Source organism: Bison bison, unplaced genomic scaffold, assembly GCF_000754665.1.
Source record: "Bison bison bison isolate TAMUID 2011002044 unplaced genomic scaffold, Bison_UMD1.0 scf7180017864498, whole genome shotgun sequence".
In the NCBI taxonomy this organism is placed as follows: Eukaryota; Metazoa; Chordata; class Mammalia; order Artiodactyla; family Bovidae; genus Bison; species Bison bison.
In genome coordinates, this window is record NW_011495057.1 from 3,711,373 (window position 1) to 3,720,515 (window position 9,143).

At 42.5% G+C, this 9,143-nt stretch overlaps 1 protein-coding gene and 1 non-coding gene across 6 annotated transcripts in view; both read right to left on the reverse strand.

Annotated features, from left to right (window-relative positions):
- Positions 1–9,143, reverse strand: part of OSBPL1A (oxysterol binding protein-like 1A) — a 234,197-nt gene that overhangs the window by 97,168 nt on the left and 127,886 nt on the right. The window lies entirely within an intron of this gene.
- TRNAC-GCA lies at positions 2,616–2,688 on the reverse strand. Its single transcript has one exon. It is a non-coding gene; the product is annotated as a tRNA-Cys (tRNA).

The window sequence follows — 9,143 nt, forward strand, 5'->3', positions numbered from 1 at the left end:
ACGTACTCCCTTTCCTGTTTGGAAACAGTCTGTTGTTCTATGTCCAGTTCTAACTGTTGCTTCCTGACCTGTATACAGGTTTCTCAAGAGGCAGGTCAGGTGGTCTGGTATTCCCATCTCTTTCAGAATTTTCCACAGTTTATTGTGATCCACACAGTCAAAGGCTTTGGCATAGTCAAGAAAGCAGAAATAGATGTTTTTCTGGTACTCTCTTGCTTTTTCCATGATCCAGCGGATACTGGCAATTTGATCTCTGGTTCCTCTGCCTTTTCTAAAACCAGCTTGAACATGTGCAAGTTCACGGTTCACGTATTGCTGAAGCCTGGCTTGGAGAATTTTGAGCATTACTTCACTAGAATATGAGATGAGTGCAATTGTGCCGTAGTTTGAGCATTCTTTGGCATTGCCTTTCTTTGGGATTGGAATGAAAACTGACCTCTTCCAGTCCTGTGGCCACTGCTGAGTTTTCCAAATTTGCTGACATATTGAGTGCAGCACTTTCACAGCATCATCTTTCAGGATTTGAAATAGCTCAACTGGAATTCCATCACCTCCACTAGCTTTGTTTGTAGTGATGCTTCCTAAGGCCCATTTGACTTCACATCCTGGCTCTAGGTGAGTGATCACACCATCGTGATTAAGCGGGTCATGAAGATCTTTTTTGTACAGTTCTTCTGTGTATTCTTGCCACCTCTTCTTAATATCTTCTGCTTCTGTTAGGTTCCTACCATTTCTGTCCTTTATTGAGATCTTCTTTTTTCAGCATCAGCCTTTCTCATTTCTTATTACTGGATGTATGGCTATAACAGAACATACTGGCTTCAGACTGAAATACATCTTAAATCCAAAAACATCTAATTTTACCTCTTAGATAAAGAATTACATTAAGACTTATTTCTGTGGTTAGAGGACCAATGATATGCTGACTTTTCTCTGCTGTTGCCACACTGCTGTTGAAAAGTGGGTCTGGTCCTTTACAGCTGGGTAAGGGCTCTGCCGGCCTCCCTTGGAGGCTCAGTGGTAAAAAAAAAAAAAAATCCACCTGCCTATGCAGAAGACACAGATTCTATCTCTGCATCGGGAAGATCCCCTCGAGTAGGAAATGGCAACTCACTCCAATATTCTTGCCTGGGAAATCCCATGGACAGAGGAGCCTGGTGGGCTACAGTCCATGAGGTCACAAGTCGGACAAGACTTAACTGAACAACAACAACAAAGGCTCTTCTGCTTGTAGAAGATGATAGCGTTACTGGAGGTGGGAGGCACAGCGCTCTCATGTGAACGCAAGCAGAGGTTATCTAGGTTCACAGCTAGGCTGAATCATGCTCTCAGTTCAGGAAAAATAAGATTTGATCTCATGTCCCAGGCATGATCAAGTATGGAAACACATCTTCAGGACTGGATGGTAGGCACACACTTTGATTTATAGATTTACAAAGTGCCCTTGCACACATTAGGGTTTTCATTGACTCTCACGCCCTGCTTCTACGCCATCTCACCAATGCCTCTCCAACTGCACAAATTTTCTTGTTTCTCAAGCCTTTCCCCCCCTTCCCCTGCCCGCCCCAGTTTTCCTCTTACTAAGAAAGACATTTAAAAATAAAGACGCCTCAGTAGCCAAGCAGATTTGTCTGATGGGAGGAGATTCAGATGAGGGAGTATATGGAAGGAAGGTGTGTGGGGGGAGGGGGACTGCACAGAGCCTGCTGTGCTGTGCTTAGTTGCTCAGTCGTGTCCGACTCTCTGCGACCCCATGGACTGTAGCCCACCAGGCTCCTCTGTCCAGGGGGATTCTCCAGGCAAGAACACTGGAGTGGGTAGCCTATCCCTTCTCCAGGGGAACTTCCCAACCCAGGGATCAAACCCAGGTCTCCGCATTGCAGGTGGATTCTTTACCATCTGAGCCACCAGGGACGCCCAAGAACACTGGAGTGGGTAGCCTATTCCTTCTCCAGTGGATCTTCCTGCCCCAGGAATCGAACCGGGGTCTCCTGCATTGCAGGAGGATTCTTTATCAGCTGAGCTACCCAGGAAGACCACAGACCTTACAGATTAATATAAGAACTTTGGCTTTGACTCTGACTGACAAGAGCAGCCATTGGACAGCTTTGAGCAGAGGAGTAATGTTATTTGATTTACACCTTAACACAATTTCTTTGACTGATAAAAGCTGAATAAGAGACCTGGAGGGGAGGGCAAATTAGAATTAAAAAGATCTCTAAGAGGCTACTGGGACAATCCCAGTAAGAGATGGATAATAGCAATGGAGGTGATGAATAGTAGTCAGATTCTGCATATATTCTGAAGGCAGGTCTACAGGATTCGAGAAAAGAGTCAAGGATGACTCCATAGTTAAAGACAGAGTCATCGTGACCCAATGCAGGAAGACTACAGGAAGGACTTGGAATAAGCAGGAACTCATACATGGTAAGTGGGAGGTATCATCAGGCGTTCAAGTGCAGATGTCATGTAGATAAGTGAAAGAAAGAAAGAAATCACTCAGTCGTGTCCAACTCTTTGCCGCCCCATGGACTGTAGCCCACCAGGCTCCTCCATCCATGGAATTTTCCAGGCAAGAGTACTGGAGTGGGTTGCCATTTCCTTCTCCAGGGGATCTTCCTGACCCAGGGATCGAACCTAGGTCTCCTGCATTGCAGGCAGACGCTTTACCGACTGAGCCACCAGGGAAGCAGGTCTTCAGGGACAAATTCCAGGCTGGAGATACAATCTGAGAGTCCTTCGCAAATAGATTATGTTTTAGGTTGTAAAACTAGATAGAATCACTAAGGGAGAAAGTGAGACAGGCAAAGGAAGAAATCTAAGGACTGAGATTTCCCTCTGATAGGAGAGACAAGAAAGAACCAGCAAAGGAAACACACAAAAAAAGGTGGAAGGTGGGGGGTTGACTGAAGAAAACTCAGGAGTGTGTGCTAATTCTAGAAGCCTAAACAAAGTACTAGAAGGGGGAACAAGTGATTATGTTGAACACTGATGACAGATCAAATAACATGAGGACTAAGAAAAGCCCTCTGGATTTGATGATGAGGAAGTCAATGGTGACCTTGACAAGGACAGGTTTAGCAGAACAGTGAGAGAATGCTGAAGACAAAGGCTTCACAGGAGTCAGAAGAAATGAGAGGAGACTTGGAAAAGGCAAGTATGGCCCATTCTTTCTGCTAGAAAGGAAAGGAGAGAATTGGGGCAATTGCTGAAAGGGGGTGAGGGTCAATAAGGCTTTATTATGAAATATATGCCAGCGTGTTTCTACATCTATGGGGAAGAGTCAACAAAGGGGAAATTAATGATATAGGAGTCAAAGGAGAGAACTGCTAGAATAATGTTTCTGAGTTTGCAAAAAAGGATGGGATCTAATCCATACGAGTACAATTGGCCTTCGCTAAGACAAGACATCTCACCCTTAGCTGGAGGAGAAAAAAGCAGCATGTATGTGTCCAGACGCAGGTTTCCCCAGTGGCTCAGCAGCAAAGAATCCACCTGCAATGCAGGAGATGCGGGTTTGACCCCTGGGTCGGGAAGATCCCTTGGAGGAGGAAATGGCAACCCACTCCAGTATTCTGGCCTGGGAAATCCCACAGAGGAGCCTGGTGGGCTATGGTCCATGAGGTCGTAAAAGAGCTGGACACGGCTAAGAGACTAAACAACATGTGTCCGGAGGCAGACAGGTAGGTATGTGTACCCGAGTGTTCTTTCAGTGGCTCCTTTTGCCTTGGTGCACGTAAGAACTAGAGAGAACAGGAAACAAAGAGGTCTTCAACCAGTAGGTCCCAGCATGTGCCTTACACACAGCACTGAAAAGTACACCCTGAGATTTCAAAGGAGATCAGATCCAAGGCCCTCCAAAGCCTCATTCACACTAATCTGGTCAACCCAACACAAAGCAGCTGTTCCTGCATTTTCCCTTTGCTTATAGGAGACCATGGCTTGCTCCTGGCACTGTTACATACTCCATTCTTACTGGCACTACCATGTTCCTCAATCTGGCTCCAGCCAACAGGAAAGGAAACCCTGCTGGGAATTGCCTCTATACTTCTTTGCCCTTCAGCTCTGTCTTGGGAATGAAGGAGAGGGTGTTATCTGCTTGTTGACTTACTGATACAGCTCTAAGTAAAATGACTGCAGTGGAGCTTGGTAATTGCTAATCATCTGTTAAATCCATTACTCTCAAATGTATCTTCAGACATTTTAAATCAAGGAGGAATTGTGCAATAACTGTGTAGTCCTACATGTAGGACAGAGCCCAGTAAATAGTCACTCAAGCAATGTAGTACATAGATGAGTTTTAAAAGCAAGGGCTTAAGATACTTGAATCAATATAAACCCAGAATATTTGATAGTTATTTTTGTCAGATTGATTTTAAAAATAACCTCTCATAAAAATAAAACCAATGGGAGAATAATGCTACAGACAAATGACAATATGTCTAAGTTGAGGTTTTACATGTTTTTTTTTTAAAAAAAAGAAGCAAAAAAGAAAAATGTCTTCTGAAACAAAAGTACCATTCACTGCATGGTATGCCACCAACAGCACATTCAATACACATGAACTTCACTCCCTTGGTCAATAGTTCTGGCATTTAAAATAACTCGGTACAAGTAAGATCTCATAGTAATTTTCTCTTTCAATTGCAAAGCTGAGTCAGTTGAAACTGTAACAGTCACATAAGGAACTACAATAACCAGTACTTTCCATAACTAAGAACATTTTACATTCCAGAAGTTAGCACTTATAGAATTACATTCCTAAAAGCACCACATCAATGTATAATCTCCAAATTATTCTAGATTATAGTGTATTAAAAATTTCAGAAGGTTTTTATGTATCATGTAAATTACAGAACAGGATGTTAAACTGCCATGTAATGGCATGTATTAAATGCACTGCAAACAAATTCAGTGTAATATCAAAAATCATTGTTGGCTATATGAAAATGGTAAAATTCCAAATCAACCTACTCAATACAAGTTCTGGAATTTTAAAAGGCCTATTCTTTTAACCATGTCTCTTAAATTCTCCATTAAATACCTGTTCATAACTATATTCCCTAAGTGCCCAGAATGGGTTGCCTATGACATGCTCAACAGTTAACTGCTGAAATAGCATTTTAAAATGAAGAAAATTCAGGAGTGCAGTACCAGGAGAAATAGATGGGGACTGACCAAATGTAAAATGACTTTTATCATAAAATCTCTTTAACCAGTATTAAGAAGTATTATTTTTCACAGTTTATTCCAGAACCAGTCATTTAAGTGAGCAAAAATGTCTCTTAAAATCTGTGTATTCTTAACTTCAGTATAATAGTTCACCTAGCCAGAAGAAGAAAAAAAAGGACTTCATAAGCATTTGTGTAAACAATGGTTCTGCTTACACAGGGCTGTTACTGTGTCAACAACTGATAAAGTACATGCATAACATTTTAGTTTTTAAAAGGCACTTTTACACACTGTTAGAGTTCATTAAATCTTCCTAACAATACTATGAGGAATGCATATATATTTAAACTGAAGATGATCAAGTTTAAGTAACTTGCCAAAGGTTAGCAAAAGAATAAAAAACTGAAACCAAGATCTTTTAACTTGGAACCCCATAAGCTTTCCAACCCATGGCACTGCCAATAACCAAAACACCCAGTAACACTGTTGACAGCAATTCACGATCAACAGTCTTAGAAGCAGTTGTTCAGTTGCTCAGTCATGTCCAATTCGTTGCAACCCCATGGACTGCAGCACACCAGGCTTCCCTGTCCTTCACTGTCTCCCGGAGTTTGCTCAAACTCATGTCCACTGAGTCGTGGTGCCATCCAACCATCTCATCCTCTGCTGCCCTCTTCTTTTGCCCTCAATCTTTCCCAGCATCAAGGTCTTTTCCAATGAGTCAGCTCTTTGCATCAGGAGGCCAAAGTATTGGAGCTTCAGTATCAATCCTTCCAATGAATGTACAAGGGTTGACTACCTTTAGGATTGACTGGTTTGATCTCATTGCAGTCAAAGGGACTCTTAAGAGTCTTGTAGAGTACCACAGTTTGAAAGCATCTATTCTTCAGCACTCAGTCTTCTTTACGGTCCAACTTTCACATCCATACATGACTGCCAGAGGGTCTCACATTTCTGGGTAGATGGGGTTACTACACTGATGGGCCAGACAGATAAAGGAGGGCAAGCAGAGCTGCCTGGACCACAGCAAAGCATTTGTTATAAAACCATCCCTTGGACTCCCGTCAGGAATGACATCACTATAAAATGGTGAGATTGTTACACAGACTAGGAACCTGACTGCAACCACACCCTCCAGGAGAAGGGTTTCTTTTTTTTAAAGATCTCTTCTGTTCCTAACCTGCTTAGAGCTAAGATTCTCCACTATGACGAGTGTACCTAGAGCAGCTGTAGAGCTGGCTTGGTTTTTTATCAGAAGGCCCAGTTTCAGCTCCAACCTACTGCCTCAAGACTTAAAAAATGAACAAGGTCCATGTACTATGATTTCTCCCAATATCTAGTGTCCTCTTCTTCCTTAGTAAGAAACCCACTTTGTTAACTGAACTCACTGCCCTGCATCTTCTTAAAAAAATTTTTTATTTTATGTTGAAACATGGTTAATTAACAATATCAGTCAATCCTAAAGGAAATCAGCCCTGAATATTCATCGGAAGAGCTGTTGCTGAAGCTCCAATTCTTTGGCCACCTGCTGCAAAGAGCCAACTTGTTGGAAAAGACTCTGATGCTGGGAAAGACTGAGGGCAAAAGGCGGCGGCGGCGGCAGAGGATGAGATGGTTGGATAGCATCACCAAGTCAGTGGACTTGAGTTTGAGCAAACTCCAGAAGATAGTGCAGGTCAGGAAAGCTTGGCGTGCTGTAGTCCATGGGGTCACAAAGAATCAGACACGGCTTAGCGACTGAACAAAAATGAACACCATCTTAAACTCTATTGCTCAGTCTTTCTGGCAGCTGTGACCACATGACTAAGTTCTGGCCAAGATGGAAGTAATTTAAGGAATTCACCGGGTCTCCTTAAAGGGAAGGGCACAGTCCTATTTTCTGCTTGCTTATCTGCTTCCTTCCTCCTAACTAGAATTTGGTATTTGGAACAACCCCCAACACTTGAAACTGCCATGTAGTGTTTTTTCAAAAGCACCACTAAGTATTCTAAGGTGACTTCTGGATAAGAACTGCCAGTTTAGGGGCTTCGCTGGTAGTCCAGTGGTTAAGAACCTGCCTTGCAATGTAGGGGACATGGGTTCAATCCCTGGTCCAGGAAGATTCCATATTCATGAGGCAACTTTAAGTCTGCGAGCCACAACTACTGAGCCCACATGCTGCAACTACCGAAGCCCATGCACCTAGAGTCCGTGCTCCACAAGAGAAGCCACCGCAGTGAGAAGCCTGCACACCCCAACTAAAGAGTAGCCCCAACTCGAGGCAACCAGAGCAAGCCCATGCACAGCAAGGAAGAACCAGTGCAGCCAAAAAATTAATTAATTTTCAAAGAAGAATTGCCAATTCAGGAGAATTCCAATTTAGTTTAAAAATATTTGCTGGGCATGTACTACTATATTTCAAGGTAGGGCTAGGGATACAAAGCAGAAGAAGAGATTGGTGAATCCTTGGATAATTTATAGTCCAGAAGGAGAAAAGACAGTCGCTTCACACTCCTACCCAGTACACCTATTTAAAATGCAAACTCAGCATTACTTTTAACCTTTTTAATGGCTCTTTATTTGCTTTCCCTTACAGTCTCCAAAGTGGAGTGTGTTTATCCATGAGACATACGAATATTAGAAAATCTTTTATATTTACTTTTGTAAAAAATGTTAGAATGTATGTTACATATACAAATACGATATAGACAAGACTGACAACGGTGCCATCACATGCATCTCCATGGATCACCTGGTCAAGGGTCAAGTGCAGGATGCCCAGTAACTTCAGGGAAGAGTGGTGACCCCACTCAGAGGCTGACCGAAGCGGCTGCTTTCAGGGTATCGTGATGCACACTGCACTTCATAAGAGCATGGTTATAAGGACTTATGGACTGTATTATCTAGATTTATAGTTAATTCACAAAATACAACCATAGCATCAAGACCATGCCAAAAGAACTCCAGACTGAAGATAATACTGATGATGGTAACAAAAGGAGCAAAGAGAATAGAGCAAAGGCTTCTACTGCCAGCAGGAGCTCTTTGTCAGCTACCCTGATTAAAAAACAAAAGAGAGCACATATAATCAGATGACAATAAGCCAGTTCTCCAGAAGACCATATAAAATATGGATGTATGTAGAGATATATATATACACACACACCCCCCTAGAAATCTGCATGTGTGCAGGTCACCCTCTATTCATGGGTTATTGGTAGCACCTGTGGTAAAAAACCTGCCTGCCAATGCAGGAGATGTTAGAGTCCCAGTTCAATCCCTGGGCTTCCCTGGTGGCTCAGTCAGTAAAGCGTCTGCCTGCAATGCAGGAGACCTAGGTTCGATCCCTGGGTCAGGAAGATCCCCTGGAGAAGGAAATGGCAACCCACTCCAGTACTCTTGCCTGGAAAATTCCATGGATGGAGGAGCCTGGTGGGCTACAGTCCGTCGGCCATGACTGAACGACTTCACTTTCTTTCTTTTGATCCCTGGGTCGGGAAGATGCCCTGAAGAAGGGAATGGTAACTTATCTCAGTATTTTTACCTGGGAAATCCCATGGACAGAGCCGCTTAGTGGGCTACAGTCTATAGGGTCACAAAGAGTCAGACGTGACTGAGCACATGTGCATGCATTATGTCTTGAGATAAAAACTAATAAGCACATGAAGTCATGACATTTTTCTCACCATTTACAATCTGAGCATCCAGCAGCTGAAGATACCACTGAAGAAATCTGAGGAGGTTTACTTACAATCATAAGACATACAGAAATTTTAGCCTTTAAATTTCTTCACTAAATGTAATCAAATATTTAGCAGTCTTTTAATGGTTTTTAATAGAAAAAACAAAAAGCTACATCACTTAAGAAAACACTCTCAAAGTACAGAAAACAGCAGACAGAAGATAATGTGATGAAAAATTCAGATATATTCCTATGTCAGAAAATACTGCTGTAAGATAGAAAAAACTGCTGAAGATATTTAGAAAAACAA